This window comes from Engystomops pustulosus, chromosome 11 (assembly GCF_040894005.1).
Source record: "Engystomops pustulosus chromosome 11, aEngPut4.maternal, whole genome shotgun sequence".
NCBI lineage: Eukaryota > Metazoa > Chordata > Amphibia > Anura > Leptodactylidae > Engystomops > Engystomops pustulosus.
In genome coordinates this window covers 54,511,620-54,527,503 of record NC_092421.1, presented here as the reverse complement: position 1 = coordinate 54,527,503, position 15,884 = coordinate 54,511,620, and the positions used below count along the sequence as shown (strand labels likewise).

At 42.0% G+C, this 15,884-nt stretch overlaps 1 protein-coding gene across 2 annotated transcripts in view; it reads left to right on the top strand.

Annotated features, from left to right (window-relative positions):
• CNNM2 (cyclin and CBS domain divalent metal cation transport mediator 2) overlaps nt 1–15,884 on the top strand; it is an 85,770-nt gene that overhangs the window by 2,322 nt on the left and 67,564 nt on the right. The window lies entirely within an intron of this gene.

Here is a 15,884-nt window from a genome sequence, read left to right as displayed (position 1 = left end):
GTCTACCACCTTATGGGGTGCATTTTTTAATCTGTTTTAAAGCAGTTCTCTGGGGAAGTCATGAGGGGATTGTAGAATTTGGACAACCACAATATGATAACTTATTAATAATGTTTTGTAGGCTGATAAGGGAAGCGGATAGATAAAGAATTATTGGGCCACCACAGACCCTTTGTCCGTATACAGAATAGAAAGATAAACACTCCTCTCCAGTTGTGTTTAGTATTAACATTCAATGTGCAATACAATAAACCACTATAGCTATAGCTTCACCACAGTACCGTATAGGAATGTCCGGGAACAGCAATATAGGTATTTATGTTGGTGTCAAATATCAGATGCAGTAAAAAGGTCACCGTTCACACAGTGCAATTTCGTCCCTGCAACACTTCATTAGGTCAACGCAACAATAGTGTGAACATATAGCGTAGCCTGTAGGATCAATTAAATATTCATTATTGTAGTACAATTCTCACTTCAAAATGTGCATATCTAAAACTTTGCATGTGTTAAATAGCCATAAAATGTCTGACCCAAGGTTTTGCGTTGTAGCTTCTTCCTGGGGCAAGTAATCAGGAGAATGGAGGCCCTCTTCTCACTAATGGTGGAGCGGCAGGTTAAGCACGCACCCTGACACTTCATCCAATACTGTTTTAGCAGTGGAAATTGCAGAGTACTGCGTTCTGATATCTCTGTCCTCTCATAGACATTGACATGGCATTTGGGAGATAACCGAGCACTGTATTCGTCAAAGCCCTATGCTCCCAAAGAATTGAATGTTGTGCAGGATGTACGCTCGACCTGTTGGAGACAATTCTTGTGATCGGTTGGACCCCCCACCTATCAGACTGTTGTACCCGGGTCCTATGGATAGGGGTTAAACGAAAATAACTTGAAGCAATCCCTTTAAGTTTGAAATTTTGGTGACGCTGAACTATTCTTTATGGCAGGGGTACATGTCTGTAAATGTCTGCATTGTGTGCTACGCTATTTTGTCTGGTAAAATGACAAAATGGAGCTAAGCCACGTGTAGGTGGCCTGATGTATATTGAAGTTATCACGGCTTCGCTTTCCGCTGCCTGGGAGTGGCTGATAACAGGGAGCAATTGATGACATGTAACTGTACAGCAGAAGCCGGACCTTAGGATAGACTGTCTTTAGTGTGAGGAATGAAACGGGTGCTCTATTTGGTTGTTGTGGACCTGAAAATAGGATATTTTGTAAGTATTGTATGTTGTAAACTATTGGCACTAATAGTCATGACACGTGTGGTCAGCTCTGTGTATGCAGACATGTGCTCACCAGAGACATGAAGGGTGAGAATGTGTGCAGGCCGCTGGTAACCAAATACACATCCAGTCACATGATAGTAGTGAGACCGGCGGACATGGCGCTCACATTTCTATGGTCTGTGAACCACAGACAAGACTCCCTCACACTGCGCTGTCTGCAGAGATGAAACGCTGGTAATAATAGGCAAAAGTAATTGAAATTTCTGAAGGTTTTAGTGAATTTGACACTCCTGACTTTACAAAAGATTTGCAGTTTAAAATCAAAGATCATTTTTACCTCAGGATGAGAATTTTCTCTCATCGACGAATCGCCGAGGCTTTCATTTAATAAAATATGTGAAAAATTTGTGTGTTGCGACTTATGGCACTTCTATTACTGTCATGTGAGGAAGTTCTGATAAAGCTGGGTGACAACTGGGATTTGAGCTGTGATGAATGCAAAGGACGTCCATGGAGTATAGGTGCCGGACACGCAGGCTGCTTCATCATATGGCGTCCATTTACAGAGTTCCACAGATTTAACAAGTTTCTTTAAAGCGACTGAAATGTCCTTTCTAGAAGTCCCTCTTTTTTGTAAAATCTCTCCCAAAAATCTCCTCCAAAGTCATTGAGCAGAGAAGAGTCCAATTTTGCCAGAAGTCAGACAGTTTTAAAAGCTGAAGTGGAAGAGTCACTTCAGACAACCGTGCTTTTGTTATCAAATTAAATACAGGCAGTCCCCGGGTTACGTACAAGATAGGTTCCATAGGTTTGTTCTTAACTTGAATTAGTATGTAATTCGAAACTGTATATTTTATAATTGTAGATCCAGACAAAAAAAATTTTTGCCCCAGAGACAATTGGTTTCAAAATTTTTTGCTGTAATGGGACCAAGGATTATCAATAAAGCTTCATTACAGACACCTTACAGCTGATCATTGCAGCCTGGGACTATAGTAACATCCAGAGAGCTTCACCAGAGGTCACGCTGGGCAGAGGGGTCCGTCTGTAATTCGGCTATCCTTAAGTAGGGGACCCGCCTGTATAAGAATCTAATCTTTCGGATTACATCAGGCTTGAGGTTCTGTGAGCTATAGAACCAGAGATTGTTTCGGAAATAGGCGGGAACTGGATCCTTATCTGCAGCTCATATTTCCAACTACCGGTATGCCTTTGAGGGTGCTGTCACACGTTGCATTCTTGGACCGTTCTTGGTGCGTTTTTTAAAGCGCTGAAAATGCATGTGTCTTCATTTCTGGAAGTGTAAACAGCTGTAAAACAGATACAAACCAGCCAAAAGCACGGTAAACGTGCAGAAACCCATGCATTTAAAAACGCACCAAGGTCCGTGCACAGTCTCTAGCTCACAGAACCTGATAAGATCGGAAAGACAAGTTTCTTACCCACAAACATGATTAAAAGGCATTGTTAGAGTTGAAGATGGTGTCCAAAATTATGCTCCCCTTCAGCCTTTAAAAGGTGATTTGGCAAAAGGTGTGTGTTTTTTTTTTTTTTTTATGACTTTGAAGGAGATTTTTTTTTCACATACAAGAGGAGATTGTATTAAGGATCTTTTAATACCTTACCTGAGGGGGCTAGTGGTTCAATAGGGTAAAATTGGGTGTCCCTTTAAAATAAATAACATAGCAAAAAATTGTGCCAGGGCAATACAATGGTATCAAAATACAAGAGATGGTCAGCAGTGGGACTTCCGCAGCATTGAGATGCATACATTAAGCAGCCAGTGCACTTCTCGTGCCAATTTAATCTTCTATTTTGTGCTTGACAGGTATAGAGACAAGGACACGATAAATCTTCACAAGTTGGGAATATTAATTACTTCGTCCAGCATCAGCAGTTTGTAAGATGACTTCTACGGAGAACTAATGTGGCGGTTTTTAATTTTTATATTGGTCTAATTTAGCTTATGTAGCCACAGGCAAAAAGCAAGGCAGAGTTATAGTGTACAGCAATGTATCTGGCCAGATTTCCTATTTGTATACAATATTTTGAGCTTCGGCAGGTCTGCATAGTTGCAGAACCCTATAGAATTTTGGACTCCCGACTCGGGACGATCTGCTGTAGTGAAAGTGTAAATGGAGTGTGCTTGCACAGACTGGTTTGTCCACAATGTGCAGGGGAGAGGTCACTCTCAGGTGTATATAGAAGTCCTGCTATATACTTGTCTGGGGTGAGAAGTATAGTCTCTGTTATGGTCATACACATTACATATAATACTGGAGATCAAAAATAGAGAATATGCAATTTTGTCAAGGTCATTGTTTAGTCCTATGTGAATATTTCCTGACATGAATAAATGAGCAGTATTTTACGCTTATTTCATATATTCTGAAGCTTAAAAATGTAAATGAGATAAATGAAAAGAGAAAAACACTTGATTTCCTGGCCCAAACCTTACATCACTGGACTGAACTCTGCATGTCACATAGAAGACGGCGTCATTCAAATTTACTGAATGTGAAATTTTTTTCTAATTTCTCCGTACGTGGACATGTTCCTGGTGGACCTTGGTCTTTAGTATTGCAGTTAGCACTGAGTAATGATAAATCCTCACCCATTATGATCCACACCTGCTTTTGGGTTCAAAAACTGCATCTGTAAAACTGAATGCGAGGCTGAAACCTAAAACTGCATTGCAATCAGTTTTGAGTTGATTTTAGGCATAGTTTTGTTAATAGGTGAAAGACCTTATGAAGCAGCTTTAACTGCTACCTGTGAATGTACGCTAGTCTTCTCTAAGCTTGACACGCCGAGATCACCTAGAAAAAACTAATTTGCGCCTCTCACCTGACATCCCCTCCTCCTTCCAGCATGGGAGAGGGAGGTGTGAGAGGTGTACATAATTGACAGCTTGGAGTGCTGGACATCTCATCCCCACACTCCGGGCTGCTTTATGTAACCTTTTTTTTTTTTTTTCTAGTTGATCCCAGTGTGTCAAGATTAGCAAACACCAGCGTCGGGAGCAAGTTGTAGGTGTTTTGTTTAAAAAAGTGTTAGGTTCTTTAGGTTTGTTCTTAAAGGAAATCTATCTTGTACATAACCCGTAGACTTCCTGTATTAAAATATGGAAGGTAATTGGACCTTATTGACTTACCTAGTTATTTCTCACGTGATCGCTGTTAGGCCAGTTGCACGTGAATGGACTGTCAAGTTGAGCGGTTTTGATCAGTCCAGTAAGATTTTGGTCTTGGTGCTATATGATTTTGTGCCATCCTTTTTGTAGGCCTAATATTTAATTATTTTCACAGCGACTTCATTGAAACATGTACTTGTGTGCACTGGGATGGCTGGCTTTTTAATTTTTTTTTTATTTTTTATTCTCTCACCCATTAACTTCAATACGTGAGTTTCACATATGGCTCAAACCGGTACAGTGAAGTGTTTTTTTTCCCTTTAAAGGTTTGTATTAAAAGGCCTGTGAAAGACATCTGACATGTGCATAGCACAATAGACTAGCAATGAGTCCGAGTTCTGTTCAGGTGTAGACTAAAAAAGCCCTTGTAAGAAAATATTTCTGTGTGGGCAGGGGACCTTAAAGGAAATCTAGAATTTTCAAAAAGTAAAAAAACTTCTATAAATACTTACCTATGCTCCTCTTCATCTTGATCCAGGCGTTTGTCTTCTATAAGCTTGACAGTCCAGGATCATCTAGAAAAGAGTTACAAAAGCAGCACGGAACGTGGGGAGATGATATTCGGCACTCCGACTTCTAATTATGCACACCCCCATACCTCCCTCTACCATGTTGGAGAGGGAGGAGATGTTACAAAGGGGTTGTGCATAATTAGCAGCCCGGAGTGCCAGATGTCGTGTCCTTGTGCTCCGGGCTGCTTTTTAGAGCTCTTTTCTAGATGATCCCAGTGTGTCAAGCTTAGAGAATACAAGCACCAGGATCATGATGAAGCGGAGCATAGGTAAGTATTTGTAGATGTTTTTGTCCTTTTTTAAAATGGTAGATTTCCTTATCTGTCGACTACTACGGTTCAGATCCCTCCTCTAAAATGAACTAGATAGTGATGAGGTCCCAACACGGTGTCCATCATTTTACAGATTAATGCACAATTGAGTGCAGCCTAATATGTGATATAGCCTCCAGCACAGATCTGATTGGAGCCCTGCGTGTACAGAACCCTTCACAGGAACATTTGCCTAGCATACAGGAGACCTATCTGAAGGCTTTTGTTGACATGATCCCAAATCCACAAATCTGTCAATTCAGCCTGTGTTTGTTCGTGGAGCAGAAAACCTTTATGAAGTAAACACCGATGGGTGATCGATCACATTGATAAAACTGTAACTTTGATGGACGATACTTGAACCGGTATCAATTTCTGGCACGCTTTTTATTTATTTATTTTTAATCTCCTCACGCTTGGCACTTGCTAATCATGTGTTACCAGAGATCCAGGGGAATGCGAGTGTCCAAAGTTTACGCATGTGCTCATCTTTGATCGCGATGTAGGTTGTGCAGACCTCCGCCTGCTTCCCTTTGTACTAGTTTATATCAGTTTGTGATAAGGAATGTTCTGCCTATCCCTGGACTCAGCAATAAGGCCGTGATTCTCTGTAATAGAGCTGGCACAAAAGGGGGGGATTTTCGTAAGAAAAGCACAAACAAAGCCTGCATGGTTTTGCTGGTTATGTAATTAAGAGGCTTACATGCCTGTTGGGTTGTAGCACAGTTGCAAATGTGGGGCAAATAGTTTCGCTGTCTGATGCTTAGATGTTTTCCAGTGTAGGGAATGCTATTTTCATGTAGTGTGGAGAAGAAACACTGATGTTATGTGATGCTATGGAAAACCCTTTGGGCTCAATTCACATCTTCTTTTATTCCCTCTGATGTAAGGGTATGTCAGGAGGTTTCTATTGTATCCTTGCAATGGACGGCTAATAATGTATTCCATTGATTTGCTGCTGCTGATTTTCGTGGTGTCACCAGGAAAATGCCCACAGGCTATGCTCAGCGGAGGCTGGAGAGGGATGCCATACAATAGCATCAGTCTCCCATAGCCTCCAATATCTTCCACTAAGCTCAAGTAGGAGGATATAGTGCAGTCTGCTCCTCCTTTTCTTCCATTGTTTCCTGCTGGATGCAACATATACTGAGCAGTAACAATGTTTCAAATACTTGAAACAACCATCACCATTGGGTTGTTCTGTTCCTAATAGTGTTTCCTAATTTTGCCATTGAGTGTATGTTCTTAAAAGCATCTATGCTCATTAGATTGATATTGTCACATTATGCAATTTTCAGGGGTAGAAAAACCTGTAGGATGCTAATGCAAGAAGGACTGTCCGAATGATTGTGTGGATGCAGACTGCTTGCACTGCTCGGCTCTGCTCCATATTCGCATACCAGCCTATGCTGTATACATATAATGGGAACACTCAAGCCGTGTGCCAGGTCTTAATGATATTCCTGTCTGAGCAGCAGTGGGATAAATACTGGCTCGGTCAATTACATTAATTCGTTCTAGATACTTAAAACTCGGCTTTTAAAAATACATAAGGAAATGTTGGAGAAACAAAGACGTTCTATGCATCTGTCTACTCCGCTGATAATTCTGGTCAAATGCTGAGTTGAGAAAGTTATCAGGAGCATAAAAAAAATAGACTTTCCATAGCAAACTCAGCTATTCTAATCTACAAAGCATCGAGCTCCAGCATTTGTCCGATCAAAGTTCTTCCAGTCCCACTACCCTCAGTGTTATTGCATGTCGTGAAAGCAGGAGGCCACATTCCTCCGCACTGTTCCCCGACTCCATCCATCCCGCCTTAGCTGGGAGTGAACACGGCCATGTAGATTTGTGGGTCACGTCTTACAGCAGCTTTAAGCATTTGACAAAAGCCGACCTTTCTTTTGTTATAAATGCATTTAGATAATTGTATTTGAGTATAAGCAGAAGCCCCTAGTATTACTACAAATAACTTGTAAAACTTATTGACTCTAGTATAAGCCTAGGGTGGGAAATGCATTGGTCACAGCCTCTGAGTAAAGAAATGCTGCATGCAGGCCTTCCCCAGTAAAGAAATGCGCTGCCACCCCTCGGTGCATAAAAAATAAACCTACATGCTCCGTGTGTATAAGCAGAGTGGGTTTTTTCCCAGCACATTTTGCATCTCCCATGGGTACAATGGTTTAGCCTGAATTGGGTTAACAACTAGAGATGAGCGGATCTGAACTTTGGGTTCAGCGTCTTGCGATTGACAGCTCCACCTAATCTGGACATGTTGCTTTATTGGTTGCACAGCAGCCAATTGGACAGCTTTATGCCACTAGGCATGCATATGATTGGCCAGGTGGACACCTGGTAACTTGTCTGGGTTAGAAGCAGCCGAATGGCGGCATCCCAACTGAAAGTTAGGGTCCACTACTCTATATTAACAGATTCACAGAATGATTGCACCATTTGACCTATAGATAATCCCATAGCCATTGCACAAACATCAGAAACAACCTAAAAAAAACTTTGCAGCAGCCAGAGGGAGTTGGAGCTAAACTTTTGTATTGCAAAGGTTGATTTCCAACCCGGGATCCACAGCATTCAAGTGCATGTCCCTTTTTGTGCTGTGGACCAAAACTGTGGAAAGGCGTCCATTGAAGGTCTTTTTTCCACAATGAGTGTGTGGCACGGTCATGAATGCTATAAACCACAATTCTGTGTTATGCTGCAGATTTTCCAGGTTATATACTACGTGTGTGGTTGAACCTTACTGTCACTCTTGATGGCAGCTGCCCCTTCCTCCTTTTATAGTAAGCGCAGTATCTGAAGTCCCATACACAGGATAGAGATAAGGAAAGGAGGCTATCTGTGTAACACTATATATTTGTGTAATAATCTGTGTGCTAGAGAAAAAAGCCCGGCATTATGGGATGTGAGGGAAGCTGCTCTGGCCTCCGTTCCCTTAGCTTATTGACCGCCCACTTCTGGAGAAGCTGAATATGCATTTATAAGAGGACTGACCGATGTACCAGGCTGGATATCTGGCTGCGAAAAAAGCCAGAAGCATGAAATGGTCAAAGGCTCTCCCCTGCTGTGCTAAAACTATTTGTGGCCAGTGGAAGGGATATTCCCATTTCAACAATTAATTGCTATTGTTTGAATAATGAAAAGGCTTGCTGTCATTCTATAGAAAGCTTCTACTTTTACTTCCAGTGGACAGAAATCTGACCATGGTCACACAGGTGCACGGCTCGTTATATCACAGTCCTGATTACTCTCTATGATACTAACGAGCTGTGCACCTGTGTGACCACGGTCAGATTTCTATCTACTGGAAGTAAACAATGAAGATTTCTATAGAAGGACAGAAAACAGAGATCTAGGAAACTGTGAGGAATTGATACAGAAAGTATATTAGAAAATTGTATTATTTTTCATCATACTAACAATAACATTAGATTGCCAAAGTGGGAATACCCCTTTAACTTCTCAGTTGCGCTTTAAGCACCTGGAGAATATTTCCCTTGATGCATCTCTCTGAGATAAGACTATCCGGGGTCTGTTAAGAGTTAAGTCACTAGATAATTTATCAGATTTCTTTCTCTCAGCTGATATACTACTTGAATATGGAAGACAGTGAAAAGGACATAGGAACATATTTCTTTAATAAAGTATATTATTATAAAATTTACTATCTGCACTACTGATTTGCAATTTTGTTGCAAGTTTAGTTAAAAACTAAGCTTGGATAAAAAAACTTCAGGTCATGTAAGGTTTTCAAAAGCATTTGAGACCTCACCTCTGTTATTCACAAAATTCGTCATACTCTGGGAGCTCCAGCAGATTGTAGAAGGGTCAGTTCATACATGACAGATTTGTAGCATACCCCACAAAAGGGACCTTGCCCCTGATTTTACCCCGTGAAACTAGTAGTATAAGAAATGCCCTTTTCTAGAATTCCCTCTTTTTATGTGAAATCTCACATTTCTGATTCTAGGTGCAGTATAGCCCAAAAATGTGGCAACTAGAAAGTCCACCTCCAGACTTTGACGACTCTACTGCTAAATAATTACTCCTTTTTAAGCTAATTTGTATATGTCTTTAGAGGCAATTTAATTGGGTAAATAGGTTATGTTTAACTTGAAGGACATCTACCACAAGAATACTGCTCACCTGAGCGCACCACGGCTCCGCTGTTCACTAATTCTGCACATTTCCCCGCCGCTCATTATTCACCCGTTTGTCCCGCCCACAGCAGGTGACATCAGATGGGCTGTGTCCGCAAGATTTACATATTTTTATAGAGTTCTTTTCTTTGCAGCCAAAAGCAGTGCCATCATCCCTTAGAGCAGTGATGGTGAACCTTTTTAGAGATGGTGCCCAAACTACAACCCACTTATTTAAATGCAAAATGGCAACATGATGACACCAATACAGTTAATCTGAATTTCTCCTTTCTTTTACCATTGTAGCTTCCTTCCAGGGGCCCCTGAAGAGGAAGAGCTCCAGTAATAATGCAGCTTTGCATGCACCTCCTAGCTCCTCCTGTAGTCCCAGACAGATAAGGATTTGTAGCTTTAAAATGGCGCTGATCACAGCACAACCTGGGTGGCCAGGGACTGCAGGAGGAGGTTTTGAGTCCTGTCTGGAAACTCTGTGCTGTGGTGATGGCCTGGGTGCCCACAGAGAGTGCTCAAAGTGCCACCTCTGGCACCAGTGCCCTAGGTTCGCCACTACTTCTACCCTAGAGGTAACAGGCAGGCTTGTAAGGACCATCTACCACTAGTCATCTGGTGGTAGATATCTTTTAAGAGGGAATGCAAAAAAACAAAAGGTATTTCATCCCTACCTGAGGGTGCTGGTATTTTATTGGGGAAAAAGCTGGTGATGGGTTTAAATGGATAACCAAAGGGGTTACATTGTAAAGACTATCCCTTTAAGTACCTTATAAGCCATCTGTGTGCTAGGGGGTAGACAAGTGAACATTAAACACGGATTAATTTGTCTTTCTGCTTAAGTATGGCATTAATATTTGTGGTTCGGACATGCACTTTCGATGATGGCGGTTTTTACCAGAGGAAAAGACACTTTAAAAGTAATTTTCCTCTTAGGTTATTAGGTTTGCACTGATCTTAGAGACAGGTTCCCTTTAAATTGTAGCCATCAGGACTCTAGGACAAGGCTGTGTACTTTGCAGGACGCATGTTCTTGAGCTGAAGTCACTGAGGAGATTGAACATCATTTATGTCCCGTCCGCTCATCTCTTGCTCTATAACATGCTGCCTGCAGATAAGACGGTATGCACAATCTACTTCACTCCTCTTGCTCTATAATGATATGTGCAAATTACATGTGGGAAAGGTATTGGCTGATTAGGCCAGTGCTATATGAAGGGACATGTTTTGAATGTCTAAGTCACGGTTAGTATTTGATACAGAAATTGTTGTGCCACAGGTAACCACTGGAGTTACTGGCGGAGAGTCTCTCTTGCTTTGTTTATTTTGGTTACTATGGAAATCCGTAGCTGTAGAGGGTGGGTGGATTTTGTTGGGAGGGACACTAGCAGACTAGCTGTTGGGTGCAGTTGAATATCAGTCCTCATTATTGTGGCAGCATGTAAAAACTGCAGGACCTCGAGTGATGTCATGAACTGATCACATGCTTCAGGTCATCCGATTACAAACGTTGCAGTCTGGATGGAAGACTGCATAGAATACTGCCCACCACGCAGACTCCCCATCAGTTCTAATGAATGACTTTCAGATCCTGCACACAAAACACAGTACAGGTGGTCCCCTACTTAAGAACACCTGACTTACATACGACCCCTAGTTACAAACGGACCTCTGGATGTTGGCAATTTACTGTACTTTAGTCTTAGGCTACAAGAAACAGCTATAACAGTTATCACTGGTGTCTACAATGAAGCTTTATTGTTAATCTTGGTTCTTATGACAATCCAACATTTTTAAAATCCAATTGTCACAGAGACAAAAAAAAAATTTGGCTGAGGGTTACAATGATAAAGTATACAGTTCCGACTTGCATACAAATTCAACTTAAGAACAAGCCTACAGACCCTATCTTGTATGTAACCCGGGGACTGCCTGTAAATATACACTTCTTTGCACAGAAAAGGGGTGGTCTGCAGATGGGGGGCAACTTCCTTAGAATATAATGACAAATGACAAAAAAATAATCAGACATTGAATATAAAAACGGCCTTTTACGGAGGGGTCCTCTAAGGAATGCCCTCAGTTCTCTGGACTCACTGACCTAAGATGATGTCACAGCCAGGAAGTTCCCACCCACTTCAGGAGTAGCTGAGGGGATTTTTACAGATGGGGCTGATGAATATATGTGGCTGTATTTCTGGCTAGGAAGAAACCAGAAGTATGATACCGGCATTGTTGGAATTGTTGTTAAAGGCACTCTCCTACTGTGCTAAAACTATTCTGTACAAATAATGTAGGTTACACTTTAAGGAAAGTTATAGCAACGTTTAACATTGAAATAGTCTACTATGTAAGATGTAGCCAGCCACCTATGCCCCCTAGTTATAGAACCAGGCCCCCGCCCAGCTTTCTGACGCCTCCGCAGGTCCTCTTCTGTCTTCATCTCCAGCTCCGTCTTTGGCTCTCCGCGAGATCCTGATGGCAGCGCACACACTGTTGTCAGCAAGCGGCTGACTTCATGGTGTGTTTGACACAGACGTGGGGAACTGAAGAAGGAGCGGGCGGAAAGGGGCGGCGGAAAGGTGAGCACAGAGGGTTTTTTTCATAGACTCGAGTATAAGCCTAATTAGGGTTTTCAGCACCTTTTTTTTGTGAAGAAAAACTCTGCTTCTACTCAAGTATACACAGTATACTTGGCAATATACAGTCAGTCCCCGGGTTACATACAAGATAGGTTCTGTAGGTTTGTTCTTAAGTTGAGTTTGTATGGAAGACGGAACTGTATACTTTATTATTGTACCCCCAGTCAAAAATTTTTTTGTCTCTGTGACAATTGGATTTTAAAAATGTTGGGTTGTCATAAGAACCAGAAGTAACAATAAAGCTTCATTACAGACACCTGTGATAACTGTTACAGCTGTTTATTGTAGCCTAGGGCTAAAGTACAATAAATTACCAAAATCTAGTGGTCTGTTTGTAACTAGGGGTTGTATGTAAGTCGGGTGTTCTTAAGTAGGGGGCCGCCTGTACATCTATTAACAGCCCTGCTTCGCATTCTTGATATTGGTGTAAAAAAAACTGGTTCAGAAATGTCTTCAACCTTATCAGTTGACATTCCTGTTCATACAATGTCTGGAGATAGACCTTCTATCTACCTTCCCAGACCTTAGGGCTCATTCACACTGCCGTCTGCGGGGCCATATATGCGGCTGCAAATTTGCGGCTGCATGTACGTCCCCATAGACGGCATTAGCGGCACGGCGGGGATCCGGTGCCACACGTGTGGCACCGATCCTGGCCGCACACCGCAAAAAGATTAGAGCAAGCTCTATCTTTCGGCGGATGTGCGGCCGTGTGCCGCTATTTCCTATGGAGGGAGGAGGGGTCACCTCCTCCTCACCTCCAGCACATGGCGGTATGTCCCCTTACACTGATATTTGAGAATACTTATCATAAGGTCCTGGAAGGTAGATTGATCATGGACAGTTGGAGCTCACAGGTGGACACAGATGGGCAGGAATGGCAGCCGATGATGTAAAAGACATTTCTGGCCCGGGGGCTTGACTTTACATATCAGGGAAGCGGTGCAAAACTTTTGATAGACTCGTAATAGTAAATGACCTAGTATCCTGCACCCACTTTTACACACACACGTTACAAAAAAAAGAAAACATTTGGTAAAGTAATCAACCCCTTCCAAGACAACTTTTTTTCTAAAATGACCCACACAATGCTTTTGAGTATTTGGGATGTATTTTTTTTTTTTTTTTTTAAGGGCAAAACGTAGGTGCAATTTGTGCCAAATATAATTTTTTTTGGATGCAACTTTTGTTCAATCATTTTTGTATTTAGTGAACTGATTTTCACATTCTGCAAGCATTTCTCCGAGGCATGTTTTGTACTCCTTTTAGTCTCTGATACAGATAAGAACGGTCTAAAGTGAAGAAGTGATCATAGGTTAGCGACAGGAGTAAATTCCAAGCCGTGACTGACAGATACTTGTTACACGTGAGCTCAGATCTTCTAGTGACAGCATGCCGGGTAACAAAGGAGTAATTACATGTCCTTGTATATTTATAGCATTGCTGGAGTCATTGCTATTTTTGATTTGTCTTTTTTGCATAGTTTTAAGCGTAAAGTAGTAGCAGAAATTATTAATTTGATTGTATTTTATGCAATAAGTTTTTCACTGAACAAATGTAACTTCTTCATCTTTTGCAGTTTTAGCCGGAACTGTTGAATATATTTAAACTTTTTTTTTTTCTACTTTGTCTACATTATGCTGTATAAAATGCCAGTAATTACAGGCGAGGTGTGAACTTTATGGAATCTCTTACCCCATTATACATTTTTAATGAGTTTACAGACTAAAAATGACAGCTCTCAGATTAACGCGATCAATATTTAATGTGTGACATTTTACAAGCGGTCCCCATCTGTAACGAGCGTGACACTTCCTACAGAAATCCTTTTATTTGGGGAATCGCATTAAAAACAAACATCCTGTTACTCAAATTATTACGCAGAATTAATTTACTGCTAATCATTTTCTGTTTCTGGCTTTGTAAGAATGAATATTTGCATTAAATAAAAACCTGCGGCCATGATAGTTACTATTCTACTTAAAGTGGTTGTATCAAGTTTTATACTCATCCATGTATCTGCAGGATAGGCGCTAAATTTAGGATCACGGGCAGTCTGACCGCAGGGATCCTTCAGGATCTACACGATCACGCCAGCGGGACTTGTGAAGTCTGTTAGAAGTCAATGGAGTCCCATGGCCTGCAAATCATTGACTTGTATTGTCCTGTATTGGTCTATCGGTGGACTTGCAATCTATCTCCTGTTCTGTGGATTGATGGTGCGGGAGATGGCGGCTCCGCTGAGGGCTCGACTGCCAATGCTTTGGATAGGGAGTAAATGTATTACCTGATACTTCTTAAAAAAAGAACCTATAACCATCTAAATAAGTACAGTGTTTGCAAAGTTTTCCAGGATGCGATAGAGAAAACCATGCCTCTTTTTGCTACCTTCTGTTACTTCTGGAATAGATGCACTGGTTTGGTTTTAATCCTGCATCATGTTATAAGGCCTCTTGTAGGTCATGCTTCATGTCAAGGGAGCTGCCTTACAAGGTAGCTTAAAGAGGCATGGTTTTCCTTATCCCATCCTGGAAAACATGGCATATTTTCCCAGAATCCCTCTAGGGGAGCATCCATGGATATAAGACTCCACGCGACTACATGGTGTCCTTAATTGGCAGCATCTGTATGGAGAACTCTTACTTCCCGACCCGAATAAATACAGTATAAACTGTTGAACAGATTTACATAATGCAGGCAGCATGTTATATAGAGCAGGAGAAACTGAACAGATTAACGGTATGCATAGTGTCCTATTTGAAGGCATCATGTTATAGAACAGGAGGAGCTGAGTAGATTATACACGGGGTGTTGATCATAGAAATTCGGCACTGCAACGCCATCTCCACTGTTGTTGATCCGTGTCTCCTTTTACTCTGCCTGTGCTACAGCGGTATATCCGCTTGTTTACCTTATTCTCTGCAATTCCCCTCATATTCTGTGTCAGTGGAAGATCTGACTACAGATCGAAACGTTGCACACTATTACATTGGATTGCCTGTTTATCACATATAAAGATAAATTTTCTACTACCGTATATACTCGAGTATAAGCCGACCCGAGTATAAGCCGAGACCCCTAATTTTACCACCGAAAACTGGGAAAACCTATTGACTCGAGTATAAGCCGAGGATGTAGTATGCCGCCAGCCAGCCCCCATGTAGTATGCCGCCAGCCAGCCCCCATGTAGTATGCCGCCAGCCAGCCCCCATGTAGTATGCCGCCAGCCAGCCCCCATGTAGTATGCAGCCGCCCCTATACAGATAAAGAAATAAACTTAATACTCACCCTCCGTTGTCCCGATGTTCGTCGCGGCTCCCGGCGGCTTCTTCACTCTTCTCTGTCCGGGAGATCGTGCTGGCCGTCGCACACTGTGATGCCGCTCTGTCGCCGCTGATGACGTCATCTGCATCACAGTGTGCGACGGCCAGCGCGATCTCCCGGCCAGAGAAGAGTGAAGAAGCCGCCGGCAGCCGCGAGGAACATCGGGGACACCGGAGGGTGAGTATTAATGTATTTATGTTTATCATTGACTCGTGTATAAGCCGAGGCGAGGTTTTTCAGCACATTTTTTGTGCTGAAAGTCTCGGCTCATACACGAGTATATACGGAAAACAGTGTCGAGTTTCTATGATCAATTCTTTTCGGCTTGGTACCCTATTCAATTTACCTGAGCTTACCTGGGAGTGATGTGAATTCTTCTCTTCTACATGGTGTGGTATCTGCAGGAAACATGTTACATGTTTAAGGTACATAGAACAGGAGGAGCTGAGCAGATTGTACATGGTGTATTATTTGCAGGCAGCATGTTATAGAACAGGAGGAGCTGAG